Genomic DNA, 24,404 nt, shown 5'->3' with positions numbered 1-24,404 from the left:
TGTCTTCTTTTGGTCCCGGATGAGATGAGGCTTCACAAGGGTCAAAGTTGCCCCGGAATCTTAGTCCCTGCATATGTTTCCCATTAACCCACACGACCTGTCGATCCTGTTGTCGATTATCTGCCTGGGCTGCCTGCACGGGGTCTATTTCATGCAGCACTTCCTCCATCTCTTCCACCCCCTGGTTAGTCGTAACCCCCAATGCTGGGTCAGCTTCGCCTTGGTAGCAGTGTACAGCGGCCCGGCTGAAGGTAGCTGTTCCCGTCTTTGGCCACTGGGTATGCCGAGTCCGGTTGGGACATTGTCTTTGCAGGTGGCCCAGCTGATGGCAGGTGTGGCATTGCGCCCCAGGGGGACTGTGGTAGGCCGGGTTTTTAGCTGGTCCCCCTACAATCTTCTGTGGTTTGGGGGCCTCCAGGTCCATGGGCGGACCCCTAGTGACCATCTTTGATCTGGACAACTGAGGCCTCCTGGCATCATGATGTTCATCGGCCAGACGAGCGGCCTCCTCAAGAGTCGTTGGCTGCCTGTCCCGAAGCCATTCCTGTGTCTCGGGGGTTAGTCCATTAAAGAATCGTTCTAACAAGAAGAGCTGGAGGACGTCCTCCTTAGTGGTTGCTTGGCTCCTTTGTACTCACTGTAGCAGTGACCGCCGTAATTTACAGGCCCATTCAGCGTGGGTATTGGTTACTCGTTTTATAATTCCGCGTAACTTTTGGCGGTATGCCTCTGATGTCAGCGCATACCGGGCCAAGATCACTTCTTTGATCCGCTCATAGTCCATACAGTCCTCATCAGGTACCGTGCGATAGGCGTCCGCTGCCCGGCCTGTCAGCTTGCTGGCCAGAATCTGAACCCGTTCCTCCGGCTTCACTTGATGAAGGGCACACTGACGCTCAAAGTCCTGCAGAAAGCCATCAATGTCTTCCTCTGCCTCCCCCAGCTGTCGGAAGGCATTATACTGGATATTTTTGTGGCTTACTGTTGAAGGTACCTGGGCGGAGGCCAGAGCTCCCCCTGCTCGCTGACTCTCCATCTTGGCCAGCTCCACTTTGGTCCACTCTGCCAACTCCATCTTGGCTAGCTCTATCCTGTCCGCTTGGCCATCTTTTCCTTCAGATCAGTACGCACATCAGCCAGTCTGTTCTTTACCTCCCTCTGGAATTCAGTCTCCTCCACGTTCACTTTGGGGGGCGCTGCACTGTCGTGTTCCATGATGGCTGCTATCAAATCAGCTTTTGTTTTGTTGCTGACGATTAACCCTCAGGCTTCCACCAGATCTTTTAATGTAGTCCTCTTTAACTTCTGGTAGTTGTTTTCCATTCATTCCTTTCCTCCTGTAGATGGGGTATCACATCCTGCTGTCTGCCACCAGTGTAACGGGGTCTACAGTGCTGGAGTACCTCTTTCAGTACCACCCCGTGTTTCAGGAGGTCCACTCTACTTTGGCTGGAGTCTGAATGAAGGATGCTGGCTGGAATTGCTTGGTTACATGGGCGCATATAAAAGATCACTGCTTCTCCACGTATTTCCAGTGTGTCAACACTTTACTCACAGGACACAGAATATATCACACAGATACAGAGGGCAGGCCAATTGAAAAGCGGCAGGCCAGACATACATTACAAGAGCCGCAGGTGGCCAGAGCCTGCTGATATTTACTGTGGGAATTACAAGGGTGGGGGAGGTCAGAAGGGGGATATCTTGTCCCCTCTGCCCAGGGGCGCAGCCTGTGGGCTGATGCATTAGGGACATGCATCTCACATGGAACCTATTATACATATATATTACTGCACAACATATTCTAGGTGCTGGGGGGTTCCTTAACAGGTACCCTCCCTTAAAAGGAAAAATCCCTTTGAGGAAGAGGCTTCTGCTTCATGGGATAAAGCCCCTAAACTTTACGTAGCAGTAGCTAAGGCCTCAAAAAAATTTGCTTTGCCCTTTGAGGACATAGGAACTCTGAAGGATCCCCTTAACAAAAGAGCAGATACCTTCCTTAAAGGGGCCTGGGAATCGGCAGGAGGATGTTTAAGGCCAGCAATAGCAGCCACATGCACTTCTAGATCCCTAATGATTTAGGTTGATAACACTGGTCTACAAAAAAAAAGAAAAAGTTTTTCTGGCATGGACTTTAAGAACAGTTTTAGACTAATTTGAGGGTGCTGAATTCAAATCTGATCTTATAATTTCTCTATCACATCACGTTTTTGCGCTATAGGTATATAGCCCATTTTCAAGAATTCCATGATAAATATAAGTAGTGTATGAAAAGTGCCGGTTTATACAGTTCACTAAGGTAAATTTAGTTTTCATTTAGTCTCCCAATAAATGTGAGAATATCTTTGTTTTCTTTGAACATGCATAATTCCCATTTGTTATGATAACACCCTTGTTTTCTGTGCTACTGGGACAGTAGAGCTACAGCAGAGCATTGGGTGAAAACTGAATGGCCTCAGTGACAGAGTTTGGCATCTGGCGTTAAGAATGTCATCCATGATCCTCTAGTGGATAGGAAGAACATTGTCTTTCCTCCCTTACACATAAAACTTGGATTGAAGAAGCAGTTCATCAAAGCTCTCAATCACAGTGGAGAATGCTTTAACTATATATGTTTAATTTTTCCTGGTCTTAGTGAAGAGAAGAAAAAGGCTGGAATATTTGATGGACCACAAATAAGAACACTTATGAGAGACCCAAATTTTATCACATCAAGGAATGAGACAGAAGAAAGAGCTTGGAACGCATTTTTTAATGTGGTGCAGAATTTTCTAGGGAATAAGAAAGCAGACAACTATGAAGAGATTGTGGAAGAGCTACTAATGAGTCTGCAAAATCTTGGATGTAGAATAAGTATCAAGATTCACCATTTACACAGCCATTTGGACTTTTTTCCAGAGAACCTCAGGGATGTGAGCGAGGAACAAGGAGAGCGTTTTTATCAGGACATTAAAACAATGGAAGAACAGTATCAAGGCCGGTGGGACTCACATATGATGGTTGACTATTGCTGGAGCATGATGAGAGACAATCCAGAAGCTGTACATCACAGATCAGCCAGGAAAAGAAAGTTCAAATAACTGCCATTTATCATTCATCTGTGTGTCATATATTTGTGTTTTTATATTTTGTAGTTTAATTCTTTAAGTATATTTGATTTGCTGTACATGGACTTTGTAATCTATTATTCTTTGATTAAAAATATACAAAATGTAATACCGAATATCACGTGTTTTAATTAGTGTTGAGCATTCCGATACTACAAATATCGGGTATCGGCCGATATTTGCTGTATCGGATTTCCGATACTGAGTTCTGATATTTTTAAGATATCGGATACCGGAATCGGAAGTTCCTATAGTGCAATGATGCACTATAATGGAGTGTGGGCGGTGCGTGGGCAGAGACTGCGTGTCTGTGTGTGCGGGCGGGGTCTGTGCGTGACCGTGGGGGGTCTGTGCGGGCATGCTGGGGGTCTGTACGGGCCTGCCGGGGGTCTGTGCGGACCTGCCAGGGGTCCCTACGGGCCTCTCGGGGGTTTTTGCGGCCTGATGGGGGTCTGTGCGGCCTACCGGGGTTCTGTACAGGCCTCTCGGGGGTCTGTGCGGCCTGCCGGGGGTCTGTGAGGCCTGCCGGGGGTCTGTACAGGCCTCTCGGGGGTCTGTGCGGCCTGCCGGGGGTCTGTACAGGCCTCTCGGGGGTCTGTGTGGCATGCCGGGGGTCTGTGAGGCCTGCCAGGGGTCTGTACGGGCCTCTTTGGGGTCTGTGCGGCCTGCCTGGGGTCTTTGTGTTTGTGTGCAGGCATCGTTCGATGGGACTACAAGTCCCATCGGGCTATGCCTGCTACAATGGCAGTGATTGACACATTAACCAATGATGGGACAGTAGTAGTCATCCGGCTAATGTGTTGAATGTAAAAAAATACTACATAATACATACAACATACATACAACATACGTACAACATACATACTACATGCATACAACATACATACTACATACATACTACACACATACAACATACTACATACATACAATATACATACTACATGCATACAACATACATACTACATACATACAACATAATACATACATACAACATACATACAACATAATACATACATACAACATACATACAACATAATACATACATACAACATACATACATACAACATACATACATACAACATACAACATACATACAACATACATACAACATACATACAACATACATACTACATACATACTGTACATACAACATACATACAGCATACATAATGCATGCATACAACATACATACTACATACATACAACATACATACAACATACATACTACATGCATACAACATAAACATACATACTACATACATAGATACAACATACAAACTACATACATACAACATACTACATACATACAACATACCTACATACAACATACATACAACATACCTACATACAACATACATACAACATACATACTATATACATGCAACTTACATATATACATACAGCATTCATACAAAATACATACAACATACATACAACATACAACATACATACTACATAGACACTAAATGCATACAACATACATACTACATACATACTACATACTACATACATACTACATACATACTACATACAAACTACATACATACTACATACAATAGATTCATACATTACATACAATACATACATACAGACATACAGTACATATAACAGAGTACATACTCACCATCACTTGTCATTTTGATCCCCGAAGCCAGTGTCATCTGTAAAAAAAGATTAAAGTAACAAACAACCAATATACTCCCTGATCCACGAGTGTCCCACGTTGATCTCCCGTGGAGAACGGCAGTATCAGCTGATGCGACAACTCTCTAGGGGCTCCAGGAATACAATGACAGGAGGAAGGTATCCTTCCGCACTGTATTCCTCCGCCACTGTGAAGCAATAGTCCCTAGTCTCACTTTTGGCATTGCTGTGTGAGAAATTTTCCCACTCAGCAATTGCCATAAAGTGAGACTTTGAACTCTAGTAACCTCTCAGTGATGCACTGAAGGAGCCATTGTCTCCTGTCAGTGAGTCACTGAAGGTCCTATGGAGCAGTGACATCACCCGATGTCACTGTTCTGTAGAGGAGATCATCGTGGGACACTCGTTATTAATTGGACTACGGCGGACAGGTAGTATATGGTTTATTATTTTACATTTTTTGCAGGCGCTGAAGTATGGTAAGTATGGTTAAATGAAGAATATTAAAATACTTTTTTCCTAATGTGTGTGTGTTTTATTAACCCTTTACTAGTATTGGATTAATAATGAATAGGTGTCTTATTGACGCCTCTCCATTATTAACCCGGCTTAATGTCACCTTACAATAGCAAGGTGACATTAACCCCTTATTACCCCATATCCCACCGCTACACGGGAGTGGGAAGAGAGGGGCTAAGTGCCGGAATTTGCACATCTTACAGATGCGCCATTTCTGGGGCGGCTGCAAACTGGTATTTGTAGCCAGGGGGGCAATTTCCATGGCCCCTCTCTAGGCTATGAATATCAGCCCGCAGCTGTCTGCATAGCCTTTCTGGCTATAAAATATAGGGGGATCCACGTCATTTTTTTGGGGGGTCCCCCTATTTTAATAGCCAGTAAAGGCTACGCAGACAGCTGCGGGCTGATATTCATAGCAGGCTACAAATATTGACCCCCGGCCGTCGGCTTTCCCCCTCTGGCGCAGAAAATTGCTGTTTTTTTCCATTTTTTTTTTATTAAACGCTCATTAACCCCTTCCTGACATCTGACGTACTATCCCGTCGAGGTGGGGTGGGCCCGTATGACCACCGACGGGATAGTATGTCATACGTGATCGGCCGCGCTCACGGGGGGAGCGCGGCCGATCGCGGCCGGGTGTCAGCTGCATATCGCAGCTGACATCTGGCACTATGTGCCAGGAGCGGTCACGGACCGCCCCCGGCACATTAACCCCCCGCACACCGCGATCAAACATGATCGCGGTGTACCGGCGGTATAGGGAAGCATCGCGCAGGGAGGGGGCTTCCCTGAGACCCCCGGAGCAACGCGATGTGATCGCGTTGCTCCGAGGGTCTCCTACCTCCCTCCTCGCCGCAGGTCCCGGATCCAAGATGGCCGCGGCATCCGGGTCCTGCAGGGAGGGAGGTGGCTTACCGAGTGTCTGCTCAGAGCAGACACTTGGTAAGCCTGCAGCCCTGCACAGCAGATCGCAGATCTGGCAGAGTGCTGTGCACACTGCCAGATCAATGATCTGTGATGTCCCCCCCTGGGACAAAGTAAAAAAGTTTAAAAAAAATTCCCCACATGTGTAAAAAAATAAATAAAAAAAAATATCCTAAATAAAGAAAAAAAAAATATATATTATTCCCTTAAATACATTTCTTTTGCTAAATAAAATAAAAAAAACAATAAAAGTACACATATTTAGTATCGCCGCGTTCGTAACGACCCAACCTATAAAACTGCCCCACTAGTTAACCCCTTCAGTAAACACCGTAAGAAAAAAAAAAAAAAACGAGGCAAAAAACAACGCTTTATTATCATACCGCCGAACAAAAAGTGGAATAACACGCGATCAAAAAGACTGATATAAATAACCATGGTACCGCTGAAAACGTCATCTTGTCCCGCAAAAAACTAGCCACCATACAGCATCATCAGCAAAAAAATAAAAAAGTTATAGTCCTGAGAATAAAGCGATACCAAAATAATTATTTTTTCTATAAAAGTTTTTATCGTATAAAAGCGCCAAAACATAAAAAAAATGATATAAATGAGATATTGCTGTAATCGTACTGACCCGACGAATAAAACTGCTTTATCAATTTTACCAAACGCGGAACGGTATAAACGCCTCCCCCAAAAGAAATTCATGAATAGCTGGTTTTTGATCACTCTGCCTCACAAAAATCGGAATAAAAAGCGATCAAAAAATGTCACATGTCCGAAAATGTTACCAATAAAAACTTCAACTCGTCCCACAAAAAACAAGATCTCACATGACTCTGTGGACTCAAGTATGGAAAAATTACAGCTCTCAAAATGTGGTAACGCAAAAAATATTTTTTGCAATGAAAAGCGTCTTTCAGTGTGTGACGGCTGCCAATCATAAAAATCCGCTAAAAAAAAAAACCCGCTATAAAAGTAAATCAAACCCCCCTTCATCACCCCCTTAGTTAGGGAAAAATAAAAAAATTAAAAAATGTATTTATTTCCATTTTCCCATTAGGGTTAGGGCTAGAGTTAGGACTAGAGTTAGGACTAGAGTTAGGACTAGAGTTAGGACTAGAGTTAGGACTAGAGTTAGGACTAGAGTTAGGACTAGAGTTAGGACTAGAGTTAGGACTAGAGTTAGGACTAGAGTTAGGACTAGAGTTAGGACTAGAGTTAGGGCTAGGGTTAGAGCTAGGGTTAGGGCAAGGGTTAGGGCTAGGGTTGGGCTAGGGTTAGGGCTAGGGTTAGGGCTAGGGTTGGGGCTAGGGTTAGGGCTAGGGTTAGGGCTAGTGTTAGGGCTAGTGATAGGGCTAGGGTTATTGCTCGGGTTAGGGCTAGGGTTAGGACTAGGGTTGGGGCTAGGGTTGGGGCTACAGTTAGGGTTGGGGCTAAAGATAGGGTTAGGGTTTGGATTACATTTACGGTTGGGAATAGGGTTGGGTGTGTCTGGGTTAGAGGAGTGGTTAGGGTTACTGTTGGGATTAGGGTAAGGGGTGTGTTTGGATTAGGGTTTCAGTTATAATTGGGGGGTTTCCACTGTTTAGGCACATCAGGGGCTCTCCAAACGGGACATGGCATCCGATCTGAATTCCAGCCAATTCTGCGTTGAAAAAGGAAAACAGTGCTCCTTCCCTTCAGAGCTCTCCCGTGTGCCCAAACAGGGGTTTACCCCAACATATGGGGTATCAGCGTACTCAGGACAAATTGGACATCATCTTTTGGGGTCCAAGTTCTCCTGCTACCCTTGGGAAAATACAAAACTGGGGGCCAAAAAATAAGTTTTGTGGGGAAAAAAAAGATTTTTTATTTTTACGGCTCTGCGTTGTAAACTGTAGTGAAACACTTGGGGGTTCAAAGTTCTCACAACACATCTAGATAAGTTCCTTGGGGGGTCTAGTTTCCAATATGGGGTCACTTGTGAAGGGTTTGTACTGTTTGGGTACATCAGGGGCTCTGCAAATGCAACGTGACGCCTGCAGACCAATCCATTTAAGTCTGCATTCCAAATGGCGCTCCTTCCCTTCCGAGCTCTGTCATGCGCCCAAACAGTGGTTCCCCCCCACATATGGGGTATCAGCGTACTCAGGACAAATTGGACAACAACTTTTGGGGTCCAATTTATCCTGATACCCTTGTGAAAATACAAAACTGGGGGCTAAAAATCATTTTTGTGAAAAAAAAAAAGGAATTTTTATTTTCACGGCTCTGCGTTATAAACTGTAGTGAAACACTTGGGGGTTCAAAGCTCTCAAAACACATCTAGATAAGTTCCTTAGGGGGTCTACTTTCCAAAATGGTGTCACTTGTGGGGGTTTTTAATGTTTAGGCACATCAGGGGCTCTCCAAACGCAACATGGCATCCCATCTTAATTCCAGTCAATTTTGCATTGAAAAATAAAATAGCGCTCCTTCCCTTCCGAGCTCTGCTATGCGCCCAAACAGTGGTTTACCCCCACATATGGGGTATCGTCGTACTCAGGACAAATTGCACAACAACTTTTGTGGTCTAATTTCTTCTCTTACCCTTGGGGAAATAAAAAATGGGGGCGAAAAGATCATTTTTGTGAAAAAATATGATTTTTTATTTTTACGGCTCTGCATTATAAACTTCTGTGAAGCACTTGTTGGGTCAAAGTGCTCAACACACATCTAGATAAGTTCCTTAAGGGGTCTACTTTCCAAAATGGTGTCACTTGTACAGGGTTTCAATGTTTAGGCACATCAGGGGCTCTCCAAACGCAACATGGCGTCCCATCTCAATTCCAGTCAATTTTGCATTGAAAAGTCAAATGGCGCTCCTTCCCTTCCGAGCTCTGCCCTGCGCCCAAACAATGGTTTACACCCACATATGGGGTATCAGCGTACTCAGGACAAATTGCACAACAATTTTTGGGGTCCAATTTCTTCTCTTACCCTTGAGGAAATAAAAAATTGGGGGCGAAAAGTTCATTTTTGTGAAAAAATATGATTTTTTATTTTTACGGCTCTGCATTATAAACTTCTGTGAAGCACTTGTTGGGTCAAAGTGCTCACCACACATCTAGATAAGATCCTTAGGGGGTCTACTTTCCAAAATGGTGTCACTTGTGGGGGGTTTCAATGTTTAGGCACATCAGGGGCTCTCCAAATGCAACATGGCGTCCCATCTCAATTCCAGTCAATTTTGCATTGAAAAGTCAAATGGCGCTCCTTTCCTTCCGAGCTCTGCCATGCGCCCAAACAGTAGTTTACCCCCACATATGGGGTATCAGCGTACTCAGGACAAATTGTACAACAAATTTTGGGGTCTATTTTCTCCAGTTACCCTTGGTAAAATAAAACAAATTGGAGCTGAAATAAATTTTGTGTGAAAAAAAGTTAAATGTTTATTTTTATTTAAACATTCAAAAAATTCCTGTGAAACACCTGAAGGGTTAATAAACTTTTTGAAAGTGGTTTTGAGTACCTTGAGGGGGGCAGTTTTTAGAATGGTGTCACACTTGGGTATTTTCTATCATATAGACCCCTCAAAATTACTTCAAATGAGATGTGGTCACAAAAAAAAATTTTGGTTCCAAAATTGTACTGATGTAAAGTAGACATGTGGGAAATGTTACTTATTAAGTATTTTGCGTGACATATGTCTGTGATTTAAGGGCATAAAAATTCAAAGTTGGAAAATTGCGAAATTTTCAAAATTTTCGCCAAATATTCGTTTTTTTCACAAATAAACGCAAGTTATATCGAAGAAATTTTACCACTATCATGAAGTACAATATGTCACGAGAAAACAATGTCTGAATCACCAAGATCCGTTGAAGCGTTCCAGAGTTATAACCTCATAAAGGGACAGTGGTCAGAATTGTAAAAATTGGCCCGGTCATTAACGTGCAAACCACCCTTGGGGGTGAAGGGGTTAAGGCCTCTTTCACACTTGCGTCGGTACGGGTCCATCGCTATGCGTCGGGCCGACGTACCGACGCACATTGTGAAATTTGTGCCGCTGCCCATTCTGAAGTCCAGGGAGGATGGGGTGGAGTTTCAGCCGCGCATGTGCTGTAGAAAATGGCGGACGCAACGGACAAAAATATGTTCACTTGAACGTTTTTTCGTGCCGACGGTCCGCCAAAACATGACGGATCTGTTGCTCGATAGACGCGACGTGTGGTCATCCATCGTGATCCGTCGCTAATACAAGTCTATGGGTAAAAAACGCATCCTGCGAGCACATTTGCAGGATCCGTTTTTTTCCGTCGGATCTGTTTTTTTCTCATAGAGTTGTATTAGCACCGGATTGCGCCTGATGGCCACACATTTCATCCGTTTTTAGCCAGATCCGTCGCAATGCGTTTTTTCTCCAGACAGAAAAACATTCCTCTGTATGTTTCTTCCGTTGGCAGAAACAGCTTTTTTGACAAATTTGGCAAAAAACGGATGAAATGTGTGGCCATCAGGCGCAATATGGTGCTAATACAACTCTATCAGGAAAAAACGGACACAGCAGAAAAAAACGGATTTGTTTTTTTCAAAACTCGCCGGATTGTGCCGGATGGCAAAAACCTGATGTGTGAAAGCAGCCAGATATATGGATAGATACATTTATGTATCTATAGATATATCTATCTATAAATATATCTATAGATAGAAACATCGGCCTTTCTATTATATATCTATGGATATATCTAAGGCTACGTTTACACTTGCGTTTTTAGTAATCCGTCGCAATCCGTTGTTTTGGGAAAAAAAGATCCTGCAAATGTGCTCGCAAGATGCGATTTTTACCCATCGACGGATGGCTACACGTCGCGTCCGTCGTGCAACGGACCCATGTTTTGGCAGACCAGCGGCACAAAAAAAGTTCAAGTGAACGTATTTTGATCCGCCGCGTCCGCCATTTTCTACCGCACATGCGCGGCCGAAACTCCACCCCCTCCTTCCCGGACTTCAGAATGGGCAGCGGATGCGTTGAAAACCTGCATCCGCTGCCCACGTTGTGCACAAATTTCACAACGTGCATCAGTACGTCAGCCCGACGCATAGCGATGGACCCGTAACGATGCAAGTGTGAAAGAGGCCTTAATGAGCGTTTATTTAAAAAAAGAAAAAAAACAGAAAAAAACGGTGTGGGCTCCCACGCAATTTTCTGCGCCAGAGGGGGAAAGCCGATGGCCGGGGGCCAATATTTGTAGCATGCTATGAATATCAGCCCACAGCTGTCTGCGCAGCCTTTACTGGCTATTAAAATAGGGGGACCCCCCCAAAAAATGACATGGAGTACCCCTATATTTTATAGCCAGAAAGGCTATGCAGAGAGCTGCGGGCTGATATTCATATCCTAGAGAGGGGCCATGGATATTGGCCCCCCCGGCTACAAATACCAGTCCGCAGCCGCCCCAGAAATGGCGCATCTGTTAGGTGCACCAATTCCGGCACTTAGCCCCTCTCTTTCCACTCCCGTGTGGCGGTGGGATATGGGGTAAGAAGGGGTTAATGTCACCTTGCTATTGTAAGGTGACATTAAGCCGGGTTAATAATGGAGAGGCGTCAATAAGACGCCTGTCCATTATTAATCCAATACTAGTAAAGAGTTAATAAAACACACACACATTAGGAAAAAAGTATTTTAATATTCTTCATTTAACCATACTTACCATACTTCAGCGCCTGCAAAAAACGTAAAATAATAAACCGTATACTAACTGTCCACCATAGTCAAATTAATAACGAGTGTCCCACGATGATCTCCCCTATAGAACAGTGACATCGGGTGATGTCACTGCTCTATAGGACCTTCAGTGACACACTGACAGGAGACAATGGCTCCTGCAGTGCATCACTGAGTGGTTACTAGAGTTCAAAGTCTCACTTTATGGCAATTGCTGCGTGGGAAACTTTCTCACACAGCAATGCCAAAAGTGAGACTAGGGACTATTTTTTTTTTTTAACAGCGGCGGAGGAATACAGTGAGGAAGGATACCTTCCTCCCATCATTGTGTTCCTGGGGCCCCTAGAGAGCGGTCACATCAGCTGATGCTGCCATTCTCCACAGGAGATCGTCGTGGGACACTTGTGGATTTCTGCGGATCAGGGAGTATATTGGTTGTTTGTTATTTTAATCTTTTTTACAGATGACACTGGCTTCGGGGATCAAAGTGACAAGTGATGGTGAGTATGTACTCTATGTTATATGTACTGTATATCTGTATGTATTGTATGTAATATATGAATGTATTGTATGTAGTATGTATGTAGTATACATGAAATGTATGAATGCATTGTATGTAGGATGTATGTAGTATGTATGTAGTATGTATGTATATATGTATGTAGTATGTATGTATGTAGTACGTATGCAGAATGTTGTATGTATGTAATATGTTGTATGTATGTCATATGTATGTAGTATGTTGTATGTAGTATGTATGTAGTATGTTGCATGTAGTATGTATGTAGTATTTATGTAGTATGCATGTTGTTTGTATGTAGTATGTATGTTGTATGCATGTAGTATGTTGTATGTATGTTGTATGTGTGTATGTTGTATGTATGTATGTTGTATGTATGTAGTATGTATGTTGTATGCATGTAGTATGTATGTTGTATGTATGTATTATGTTGTTTGTATGTTGCATGTAGTATGTAGTATTTTTTTTACATTCAACACAGTAGCCGGCTGATGGGACTACTACTGTCCCATCATTGACTTATGTGTCAATCACTGCCATTGTAGCAGGCATAGCTCGATGGGACTTGCAGTCCCATCAAACGATGCCTGCACACAAACACAAAGGCCCCTGGCAGGCCACACAGACCCCCGGCAGGCTGCACAGACCCCCGGCAGGCCACACAGACCCCCGGCCAGCCACACAGACCCCCAAGAGGCCTGAATAGACCACCGGCAGGCCGCACAGACCCCTGAGAGGCCCGCACAGACCCCCGGCAGGCCGCACAGACCCCCGGCAGGCCGCACAGACCCCTGATAGGCCCGCACAGACCTCCGGCAGGCTGCACAGACCCCCAGCAGGCCGCATAGACCCCCGAGAGGCCTGTACAGACCCCCGGCAGGCCGCACTAACCCCCGGCAGGCCGCACAGTCCCCCGAGAGGACCGTACAGACCCCCGGCAGGCTGCACAGACCGCCAGCAGGCCGCACAGACCCCAGAGAGGCCCGTACAGACCCCCGGCAGGCCGCACAGATCCTCGGCAGGCCGCACAGACCCCCAGGAGGCCTGTACAGACCCCCCAAGGTCCCACACAGACACGCAGTCTCCGCCCACTCACCGCCCACACTCTTCCCCCCTCCAGAACAGGACATACAAGGAAAGAAAGGGCTTATTTTCATTCCAATATTTGTGTCCCATTGACTTGTATTTATTTCCGGTATCGGCGATATCCGATATTTTTTGGATATCGGCCGATACAATCCGATCGCGATATTTCCGAATATCGAAAGGCATCGCTCAACGCTAGTGTTGAGCATTCTGATACTGCAAATATAGGGTATCGGCCGATATTCGCTGTATCGGATTTCCGATACTGAGTTCCGACATTTTTAAGATGTTGGATACCGGAATTGGAAGTTTCTATAGTGCAATGATGCACTATAATGGAGTGTGGGCGAAGACTGTGTGTCTATGTGTGCTGGCTGGGTCTGTGCATGACCGTGGTGGGTCTGTGTGGGCCTGCCAGGGGTCTGTACGGGCCTGCTAGGGGTCTGTGAGGCCCGCCCAGGGTCTGTGCAGGCTGCCGGGGGTCTGTGCGGCCTGCCAGGGGTCTGTGCGGCCTGCTGGGAGTCTGTACGGGCCTCTTGGGGGTCTGTGTGGCCTGCCGGGGGTCTGTGCGGCCTGCCTGGGGTCTGTACGGGCCTCTCGGGGGTCTGTGCAGCCTGCCGGAGGTCTGTGCGGGCCTATCAGGGGTCAACATACAACATACTACAACATACTACATGCATACAACATACATACTACATACATACAACATACTACATACATACAACATACTACATACATACAACATACATACTACATACATACAACATACTACATACATATATACAAAATACATACAACATACTACATACATACATCATACATACAACATACTACATACATACAACATACATACTACATGCATACAACATACATGCAACATACATACTACATGCATGCAACATACATACATACAAGATACATACTACATACATACAACATACTACATACATACATACAACATACATACAACATACATACTACATACATACCACATACATACAACATATATACTACATACATACAACATACATACTACATACATACAACATACTGCATACATACAACATACTACATACATACTACATACATACTACATACATACATACATACATATTATGTACATACCATATACAATACATTCATACATTACATACAATACAGACATACAGTACATATAACATAGAGTGCATACTCACCATCACTTGTCATTTTGATCCCCGAAACCAGTGTCATCTGTAAAAAAGATTAAAATAACAAACAACCAGTATACTCCCTGATCCGCAGAAATCCATGAGTGTCCCACGACGATTTCCTGTGGAGAATGGCAGCATCAGCTGATGCGACCACTCTCTAGGGGCTCCAGGAATACAATGACGGGAGGAAGGTATCCTTCCGCACTGTATTCCTCCGCCGCTGTAAAAAAATAGTCCCTAGTCTCACTTTTGGCATTGCTGTGTGAGAAATTTTCCCACGCAGCAATTGCCAGAAAGTGAGACTTTGAACTCTAGTAACCTCTCAGTGATGCACTGCAGGAGCCATTGTCTCTTGTCAGTGTGTCACTGAAGGTACTTGGGATAAGATATGTGTGCACTACTAATGATGGTGCTCAGGTAGGTTCCCACACCATGTGATAATAGATAGAAGAACCTGGCACTCAACTTAATGCTTTGTGAGAGGTTTTATTTTGTAGTACCAACAAACGTTTCAGTCCCCAAGTTCGGGACCTTCATCAGTTACTACAGTGTGAGAAAATAAATACATACATAAACAATGTAAACAAAATAAAAATGAAAATAAAGTATATACAGTACAATGCAGAACAAAGTCAATTTTGAGATATGACGGTCATATGGAAAATTAGATACGGCGTAAAAATGCAGAATAAATCACAGTGGTGTCAAGGCTTGTGTGACTGAGAACGGAATGGAGGAGGACATACCGTACTAATGGACTATTTGGGAAGAGCCAAAAGGAAAATAAACTGTCTGTGTGAAGGGCTAGGGATATAGAAATATGGTTATGAGCCCGTGTAACTAAATAAGGCATGTGGCAGGTGATGTGATTAGCCTAAGAAGTACATACCGGTAACCTTTGTTTACGGCCGTAAAGTGAATGCGCTGTAAGACAATACGGTGAAATCACAATGAATAGCCAAATCAATGAAGTGGGATAATGAGATATGCGACTGACGTTAAGCCATCATAGGACGCATAGAGGGTGGCTGCAGCATTGGTGAGTCACTGATTAAATACCTTGAGGCTGCATGTAAGGCGTGTGCTCCTGGCCCAGACGCGGTATCCACCGCTCGTCTGTAGAGGTGGGGAGCCACACGCCTAAAATAGACCGGGGCGGTACACTTGTACGATGAGTGACGTGTCCGGAGAGACTGGAAGTGACATCAGCGGAAGCAGTATGGCCGTGCGTGTCACCAAATGACGGCTTAACGAGGATAGTAAACAATGCGGTCACATGCTAGTGGGAGGAGAGGGGGAGGTACTGGGGTGATGGTAGGATGTGGAAGCAGAATGGATGAATGGTGAGTTCAAAGGAAAAAAGGGTGATGGAATCCAGTGATGTGGTTCCCACAGGAGACTGATGTGCCCATAATCCAGCAGAAACATTGTTGCATCAATATAAGCGGCTCTGCGGGAAAAGAGAGGTATATTAGACACACGCAGATGTAATGTAAAGTGGGTATACAAACAAGACATTAATTGGAGACAATAAATTTAGAGATAGAATCACATGACATCACAATACCCTAAAGAAGGCAAATATAAATATACAAACAGAGGCTGGTACACATTTACAAACGGGGGTGGTATAGATGTACCCGAAATGTCAGAGGGACCCCTGTTGTGAATTCCGTTCTCGGGCTCCCTCCTGTGGTCGTGAATGGTACTTTGGTGAGTTCTGTCCTTGGACACCCTCTGGTGGCTTTGAGTGGAACTGCTGATCTTTGAGGTTGGCTTTCTCAGCTGCCCTCGTTTATTGCTTCTGCTGGCTTCCCTATTTAACTCTGCCCAGGTCGTTAGTACATGCCAGCTGTCAATGTCTCAGTACTGGTTCAGATCTCTCTTGGATTTCTCAGATGACCTGTCTACTCCAGCAGAAGCTAAGTCCTTGCTAGTCATTTGCTGTTCATCGGTTTTTTAATATATTTTTCAGTACATGCTATGTTTCAGTCCAGCCTGCTATTATGATATTTCCTTGCTAGCTGGAAGCTCTGGGGGTGCAGAGCTGCACCTCCACACCGTGAGTCGGTGTGGAGGTCTTTTTGCACACTCTGCGTGGTTTTTGTAGTTTTTAATACTGACCGCATAGTTCCCTTTCCTATCCTCTGTCTGTCTAGAGAAGATTCGGCCTCCTTTGCTAAAATCTGTTTAATTCCTGTGTTTGTTACTTCCCTCTTAACTCACAGTCAGTATTTGTGGGGGGCTACCTTTACTTTGGGGAATTTCTCTGAGGCAAGGTAGGCTGCTATTTCTATCTTTAGGGGTAGTTAGCTCTTAGGCTGTGAAGAGGCGTCTAGGGAGAGTTAGGTACGCTCCACGGCTATTTCTAGTGTGTGTGATAGGATTAGGGATTGCGGTCAGTAGAGTTACCACTTCCTCAGAGCTTGTCCCAGGTTTTCCATTTTAACCATCAGGTCATTTCGGGTGCTCCTAACCACCAGGTCCATAACAGACCCCTACGTGACTGGAGTGTGAAGAGGGCCTCATATGAAGCATATGAAGGATGCTAGATCATAGTCCCGGTTTAGACCTTTTGGATGGAGGGTTTCCAACGTGTGGATCCAAAACGCTTCTCGGTGTTTAAGAAGTGTTATCCTGTCGCCCCCCCCCCCCCCCCCCGTCTTGGGGAAGGCACGTGTTCAATCACCTGAAATTTCCCCCTGTTGACAAAATGAAATGGGATGGGTAGGAGAAGATTTTGACAACGAATCGTAGACTTGTGTTTCGAGATCCGATCGCATATCAGTGGCGTGGTCTCACCTACGTACAAGCCACATGGGCATTTAATCAGATAAAAAACCCAGGAGGTTTAACATGTGAAGAATTCAGGAATTTTAAAACTCTTTCCGGAGAGTGGGTGGTAGAAAGTTGCACCCTTTTGGACATTTACATTGTGTACAGTGCAAACAGGGAAATGTCCCTGTTCTAGGGTTCTGGAGAAATCGTTGACTTGGTGGTACTTTTTTTGGTCCTAAATCTGCTCTAACTAGGGAATCTTTCAAGTTGGGGGCCCGTTTGAAACAAGGTAAAAAGGGTTCTTTAAATTCAGGAATATCTGGATAGGCACTGGACAAAAGGTGCCAGTGTCTGCGGATGGAATTGTGTAAAATGTAAGAGAAAGGGTGAAACGAATGAACGAATGGAATCCATTTTTTGGATTTATCCGTCCCTGGAGGAGGGGGGTGTTGTGGCCTCCCTCAGGATAGAGTTTGGGTAGCCTCTTTGTAAAAATTTTTAGACATTTCGTCCAGGCATTGGGGACGAAGACTCTCCTCTGTGACAATATTATTGACCCTCTGAAACTGTGACCTAGGAATAGAGCGTTTTGTGGATGGTGAATGTAAATTTGAAAAGTGTAAGAGACTGTTTCGGTCCGTGCTCTTAGTATAAAGGTCAGTTGAGAGGGACCCATTAGGATTGAGTATGATCATAGTGTCAAGGAAACTTATTCGGTGATTGTCATGTGACATGGTAAAAGAGATACCTGGCCATAAGGAATTCAAGAAATCGAAGAACAACGCTAGGGACTCCAATGTGCCCCCCCAAATGCAGAAGATGTCATCTATAAATTGCTTCCACATTAAAGCATTGCGGAGGAAAAGAGAATTACTGTAGATGGCACTCTCCTCAAAGTCAGCCATATAGCAATTTGCATAGGGGGGCGCTACATTGGAGCCCATAGCTGTGCCCCGGGTCTGCAGATAGAAGTCATCCTCCTGGAACATGAAAAAGTTCATTGTTAGAATTACAGTTAAAAGTTCAATACATAGGGAGATCTGGTCATTATGCATGTTTGAACTGGCAAGTAGTTTGCGGACCGAATTGATCCCTTCAATATCAGGGATGGACGTATACAAGTCCTTCACATCTAGGGTGACCAAAATAGCATTGGGGGAATGTTGCCTATATCTCTGAGAGTCCTCAGGAATGCACCCGTATCAAGAATAAACAATTTGGAGGACTGGATCAAGGGGGTTATCACCTTTTCCAGGTAAATGGCGATGGGGGAGAATATAGAATCGGTGGATGCCACAATGGGTCTCCCCAGTGGTTTTTCCAGGTTTTTACAGTTATATGAAAAAGTTTGGGCACCCCTATTAATCTTAAGCTTAATGTTTTATAAAAAGTTTTTTTTTGCAACAGCTATTTCAGTTTCATATATCTAATAACTGTTGGACACAGTAATGTTTCTGCCTTGAAATGAGGTTTATTGTACTAACAGAAAATGTGCAATCTGCATTCAAACAAAATTTGACAGGTGCATAAGTATGGGCACCCTTATCATTTTCTTGTTTTAAATACTCTGGGGAAGGTGGGAGCCAGCTGAAACCTCTGCCTACACTGGGTCCGCTCTAACCTCCGCTCATTAAAACGGAGGTCGATGCGGGTAGATATAGAAATGAGCTCCTCCAGTGTGGCGGGAATCTCCCTGGTCGCCAAGGCATCCATCACATGGTCTGCCAGTCCTTTCCAGAACACCGGAATAAGGTCTTTATCCGGCACTCCAGCTCAGAGACCAGAGTCCGGAATTGGTCGGCGAACTGGCTGACCATGGACGAATCCTGTGTTATTGCCAAAAATTGGAGCGCAGCATCGTGGGTGACAAGAGGTCCCAAAAAGATCTGTTTCAGAGCGTCCAGGAAGAGAGGAGCACTCTGCACCACACGATCATTACGCTCCCATGGCGGCGTTGCCCACTCCAATGCCCTGCCCAACAAAAGGGATAAAATAAATCCTACTTTCGCCCGTTCCATAGGAAAACGTGCAGCCAGGAGCTCTAGATGTATGGAGCACTGACTCACGAATCCCCGACATAGCTTACTGTCACCAGAAAACTGGTCTGGAAGCGGGAGAAGGGATAAAGTCGGACCAGGGGTGGCAGAGGACAAATTGGCTGCAGCTACACTTGCAGCCTGAACAGCGACTGCGGTAACATCCACAGCTGAGGTTGTGTGCTCAAGAGCTGCCAACCTACCATCCAGCTGCTGGATGTACCGCTGTAAATGCTGATCGTCTGCCATTTACTAGCCAGACCCTGGCGCTAGGATTCTGTTAGGGCTAGCGGAACGCACTGAGTGAATATAGATGTTTATTATAATTGGTGCGTTTGCAGCCCGGGGTCCACCGTGCAGAAGGAACCTGCTGCTAGTGAATGGTGGCACTTTTTGGCGGTATAGACTAGCTCTGTTACCTCACAGAGTAGCCGTAAAATGAAGCACTGCGCCCTGTTAGCCTCACAGGAGCACAAGCTTACTGCCGAACTGATAGCAGTCAGTGGTTATACACACACGCCATCTCCTCACCAGAGGAGCCGGGATTCTAGGGGCTTATTTCAGCCGGGTCCCTGAATACATACATACAATCTCCTCACCGGAGGTGCCAGTATTCTAGGGGCTTATTTCAGCCGGGTCCCTGAATACATTCATACATAACTAGTGTTGAGCATTCCGATACCGCAAGTATCGGGTATCGGCCGATACTTGCGGTATTGGAATTCCGATACCGAGTTCCGATATTTTTGTGATATCGGAAATCGGAATCGGAAGTTCCCAGTGTATGGTTCCCAGGGTCTGGAGGAGAGGAGACTCTCCTTCAGGCCCTGGGATCCATATTCATGTAAAAAATAAAGAATTAAAATAAAAAATATGGATATACTCACCCCTCCGGCGGCCCCTGGACCTTACCGATGTAACCGGCAGCCTCCGTTCCTAAGAATGAGGAGTTTAGGACCTGCGATGATGTCGCGGCTTGTGATTGGTCGCATGACCGGTCACATGAGCGGTCACGCGACCAATCACAAGCCGCGACGTCATCGAAGGTCCTAAACTCCTCATTCTTAGGAACGGAGCTGCCGGTTACATTCGGTAAGGTCCAGGGGCCGCCGGACGGGTGAGTATATCCATATTTTTTATTTTAATTCTTTATTTTTTACATGAATATGGATCCCAGGGCCTGAAGGAGAGTTTCCTCTCCTTCAGACCCTGGGAACCATCCAGGATAGTTTCCGATACTTGTGTCCCATTGACTTGCATTGGTATCGGGTATCGGTATCGGCGATATCCGATATTTTTCGGATATCGGCCGATACCATCCGATACCGATACCTTTGAGTATCGGAAAGTATCGCTCAACACTATACATAACCACACTGGCGCAAAGCACATACTTGATTGATACTAGCGCATGGCCGTGCGGCCATGCAAACTTTTTATAGCTGCAGCAAGTACATGACCTTCCTAGAAGGACCAATGAGAGGCTGCCACAGAGCCTGAGCACCTTCAGGACCTTCCTGGAGAACCAATGGGTTTTGCTGCAGTATCTAAGCATGTGACCCTTGATCTCCAATGAGAGATCTTACCCTGGGCATGCTCAGAAGGGGAAAAGCAGGACTTATTCCCAAAAGTGTCTGCTCCCCACCATCTTAGAGAAGGGCATGGCAGTGATTGGCTTGCTTTCTGCGGCGTCACAGGGGCTATAAAGGGGCGTGCACGCCGACCGCCATCTTACTTCTGCCGATCTGAGCATAGGGAGAGGTTGCAGCAGCTTCGTCAGAAGCAGGGATATTGTTAGGGAGGGAGAGATTAACCCCCAAACTGCTTGTGCTGTAGCGATTTCCACTGTCCAACACCACCTTTTATTTGCAGGGACAGTGGAGGCTAGATTTTGTTGCATCAGCTCTATAGCTTATAAGGCTCCCTGATAGCTGGATTGCTGTGTGTACGCCGCTGTGCAAACCAACTGCTTTTTTAAAAGCAAAAATCCTGTTTTTTTTGCTGCATTCTCCCCCCCCCCCAAAAAAAAGGGAGATTTAAATTGCCCACAAGTTTATATACAGTGGGGCAAAAAAGTATTTAGTCATTCAGCAATAGTGCAAGTTCCACCACTTAAAAAGATGAGAGGCGTCTGTAATTTACATCATAGGTAGACCTCAACTATGGGAGATAAACTGAGACAAAAAAATCCAGAAAATCACATTGTCTGTTTTTTTTTATCATTTTATTTGCATATTATGGTGGAAAATAAGTATTTGGTCAGAAACAAACAATCAAGATTTCTGGCTCTCACAGACCTGTAACTTCTTCTTTAAGAGTCTCCTCTTTCCTCCACTCATTACCTGTAGTAATGGCACCTGTTTAAACTTGTTATCAGTATAAAAAGACACCTGTGCACACCCTCAAACAGTCTGACTTCAAACTCCACTATGGTGAAGACCAAAGAGCTGTCAAAGGACACCAGAAACAAAATTGTAGCCCTGCACCAGGCTGGGAAGACTGAATCTGCAATAGCCAACCAGCTTGGAGTGAAGAAATCAACAGTGGGAGCAATAATTAGAAAATGGAAGACATTCAAGACCACTGATAATCTCCCTCGATCTGGGGCTCCACGCAAAATCCCACCCCGTGGGGTCAGAATGATCACAAGAACGGTGAGCAAAAATCCCAGAACCACGCGGGGGGACCTAGTGAATGAACTGCAGAGAGCTGGGACCAATGTAACAAGGCCTACCATAAGTAACACACTACGCCACCATGGACTCAGATCCTACAGTGCCAGACGTGTCCCACTGCTTAAGCCAGTACATGTCCGGGCCCGTCTGAAGTTTGCTAGAGAGCATTTGGATGATCCAGAGGAGTTTTGGGAGAATGTCCTATGGTCTGATGAAACCAAACTGGAACTGTTTGGTAGAAACACAACTTGTCGTGTTTGGAGGAAAAAGAATACTGAGTTGCATCCATCAAACACCATACCTACTGTAAAGCATGGTGGTGGACACATCATGCTTTGGGGCTGTTTCTCTGCAAAGGGGCCAGGACGACTGATCCGGGTACATGAAAGAATGAATGGGGCCATGTATCGTGAGATTTTGAGTGCAAACCTCCTTCCATCAGCAAGGGCATTGAAGATGAAACGTGGCTGGGTCTTTCAACATGACAATGATCCAAAGCACACCGCCAGGGCAATGAAGGAGTGGCTTCGTAAGAAGCATTTCAAGGTCCTGGAGTGGCCTAGCCAGTCTCCAGATCTCAACCCTATAGAAAACCTTTGGAGGGAGTTGAAAGTCCCTGTTGCCAAGCGAAAAGCCAAAAACATCACTGCTCTAGAGGAGATCTGCATGGAGGAATGGGCCAACATATCAACAACAGTGTGTGGCAACCTTGTGAAGACTTACAGAAAACGTTTGACCTCTGTCATTGCCAACAAAGGATATATTACAAAGTTTTGAGATGAAATTTTGTTTCTGACCAAATACTTATTTTCCACCATAATATGCAAATAAAATGCTAAAAAAACAGACAATGTGATTTTCTGGATTTTTTTGTCTCAGTTTGTCTCCCATAGTTGAGGTCTACCTATGATGTAAATTACAGACGCCTCTCATCTTTTTAAGTGGTGGAACTTGCACTATTGCTGAATGACTAAATACTTTTTTGCCCCACTGTACGTCAGTTCTGTTTGTCGAATTTCTGCCAGCCACGTTGTGCCACTGACATTGTGTAGTGTAATACACAGGGCCTGTTTTTTTTGCTGCATTCTCCCCCCAAAAAAGGGAGATTTAAATTGCCCACAAGTTTCTATACGTCAGTTCTGTTTGTCGTATATCTGCCAGCCATGTTGTGCCACTGACATTGTGTAGTGTAATACACAGGGCCTGTTTTTTCGCTGCATTCTCCCACCCCAAAAAGGGAGATTTAAATTGCCCACAAGTTTCTATACGTCAGTTCTGTTTGTCATATATCTGCCAGCCACGTTGGGCCACTGACATTGTGTAGTGTAATACACAGGGCCAGTTTTTTTATTTTGCTGCAGTGTCCCACACATAAAAAGGGAGATTAATATTGCCACTAAGTGCATCAGCGTCAGTTCTGTTTGGCGTATATCTGCCAGCCACTTTCTGCCACTTATTCCGTGTAGTGTAATACAGTGGGCCTGTTTTTGTTTTGCTGCAGTGTCCCACACATAAAAAGGGAGATTAATATTGCCACTAAGTGCATCTGCGTCAGTTCTGTTTGGCGTATATCTGCCAGCCACTTTCTGCCACTTATACCGTGTAGTGTAATAAAGTGGGCCTGAGTTTTCCAGCAGTCTCCCACACATATAGAAAGGGAGATTTAAATTCACAACAAGTTAACATACACCTTCTACCTTGTTTTACAGTACCATATAACGGTTGTTAGTTTGGTTACATTTCCCCAAGAATGAGGAAGTCTGGTGGAAGAGGTCGTGGCCGTGGGCGGTCATTGCCAGCTGGTAATGATGGTGGTGGTGGTGGTGGAGCATCTGGTGGTAGTGGAAAAAGCAAAATAGCACCTAAGGTTCGAGTTGTTGAGCCAGCGTCATCGTCTGGCTAAACAAGGCCTCGAACGCTCCCTTTTCTGGGAGTAGGAAAACCGCTTTTAAAGCCGGAGCAGCAGGAAAAAGTTTTGGCTTTCCTTGCTGACTCAGCCTCTAGCTCTTTTGCCTCCTCTTCGTAAAGTTCAAAATTTAAAAGAAGCGAGTCGTCAGTGGATGCTCCCAGTCAGGAACAAGTCGCTTCCTTGTGTCCTTCACCCAGACCAACAGTGAAGGATACGTCAGGCGACACAACAGGTTACTCCATGGAGCTCTTTACACATATCGTGCCTGAGTTAGAAAGGGAAATTGTTAACAGGCCATTACAAGATGAATCGGACATG

At 45.0% G+C, this 24,404-nt stretch overlaps 2 protein-coding genes across 3 annotated transcripts in view; one reads left to right on the top strand and one right to left on the bottom strand.

Annotated features, from left to right (window-relative positions):
* The window catches only part of LOC143788703 (flavin-containing monooxygenase 5-like), a 95,214-nt gene that overhangs the window by 46,764 nt on the left and 24,046 nt on the right, over nt 1-24,404 (top strand). The gene's annotated exons all lie outside the window — the stretch shown is intronic.
* Nucleotides 15,064-24,404, bottom strand: part of LOC143788707 (uncharacterized) — a 155,643-nt gene continuing 146,302 nt past the window's right edge. Inside the window, exon 5 of one of the 2 annotated variants that reach the window (XR_013218718.1) lies at nt 15,064-16,138. The gene's annotated coding sequence lies outside the window, so the exon portion shown is untranslated. The remainder of the gene's footprint in view (nt 16,139-24,404) is intronic. The other variant, XR_013218715.1, reaches the window with a different exon arrangement.

The sequence above is a fragment of the Ranitomeya variabilis genome, chromosome 8, assembly GCF_051348905.1.
Source record: "Ranitomeya variabilis isolate aRanVar5 chromosome 8, aRanVar5.hap1, whole genome shotgun sequence".
Taxonomy (NCBI): Eukaryota; Metazoa; Chordata; class Amphibia; order Anura; family Dendrobatidae; genus Ranitomeya; species Ranitomeya variabilis.
This window is presented reverse-complemented; position numbering and strand designations above follow the sequence as displayed.